The sequence below is a fragment of the Otolemur garnettii genome, unplaced genomic scaffold, assembly GCF_000181295.1.
Source record: "Otolemur garnettii isolate 467f Iridium unplaced genomic scaffold, OtoGar3 scaffold00161, whole genome shotgun sequence".
NCBI lineage: Eukaryota > Metazoa > Chordata > Mammalia > Primates > Galagidae > Otolemur > Otolemur garnettii.
The window spans coordinates 2659929-2661325 of NW_003852556.1; positions in this window are offsets into that span (position 1 = coordinate 2659929).

Consider the following 1397-nt stretch of genomic DNA (forward strand, 5'->3'; position numbering starts at 1 on the left):
GAAGATGGCTATTTACTTTTTTCTAATTTTTTGGTGGTATCTTTATTTACACATGGGGACTGAAGGTTACTGGGTTGTCAGGATGTGCATCTTCATTACATACTGGCACACGGTCTCTGCGGCCGACACCAGAGCGCGGGAGCTCGGGCCCCCTGCCTCCCGGCTACACTTGGCATTGTCAGGGCAGGTGAAGTTCAGTCCCTGGGTGCTGGCCGTGTGACTCTTCTCTTCTGAGAACTGCCAACCTTTAATTTTTATTTATTTACTTATTCTATTTTCTTATTGATTTATAGGAATTCTTTATTCTGGGTAGAAAATCTGGCTCATGAGATATTATATGAAATTTCTTACCAATATGTGGTTTATGGTTTAACTTTTTTTTTTTTTTTTGGTTATTAGAAAGTTTTATTGTTATTTAGAAATTTTAAAATTTAAAGGTCAAATTTATCAGTTTTTTCTATTATAGAAAAGACTTTTTGTGTTCTTCCTTTCCATGAGTTTAAGAATTTCATTTTTTAAATTCACTTGGACTCTATACTTGTATATGTGTGAATTTGGGATCAATATATTTCCTATGAAGATAATCAGTTATCTCACTCCCTATTAGACCACATTTCCCCAGTAATTCCAACACAGACTCTGTTAGACACCATGTTTCCATAAGTATGTGAGTCTACTTTGGCCTCTTTATTCAACCCTGTGCGTTTACATATCATCCAGGTAATGATGACACATTGCTTTAATTGCCATTGCTTGTAACAACTCTTGGTAGGAAGTAGGACAAGTCCACGCTTGTTGTTTTCTTAATTTTACAACATTTTAATTACTCCAAAAAAGAAACCCCATGCCCACTAGCAATGACGCCCTGCTCTCAGGCCCTCCCGCCTCCCAGCCCAGTCTGCACAGATTCACCTGTTCTGGACAGTTCATCAACTGGAACCCATACGTGGCCTCTGTGTCTGACTTCTTTCATGAAGCGTGTTTTCAGGGTCTGTCCATGTCGTACCAGATAAAAGCACTTCATTCCTTTTTAATGACTGAAAAATATCCCTTTGTAGGGATAGATCTTATTTTATTCACATTCACCCATTTATCAACATGAGGACGTTGGAGTCATTTCCGCTTTCTCACTAATATGAATAATGATGCTATCAACATTCCCAAGCAGATTTCGTGCTTGGACTTAGGTCTTTGCTCCTCTTGGGTAACCTTGGAGGAGAACTGCTGAGTTACGTGGTGACTCTTTTTCTTTTAAGTACATTTTTGGACATATTTGTCAATGTCCATAAAGCATGATAAGATTTTACAGAGTTTCATTATGTTGCCCTGGGTAGAGTGCTGTGGTGTCACAGGTCACAGCAACTCCAAACTCTTGGGCTTAAGAGATTCTCTTGCCT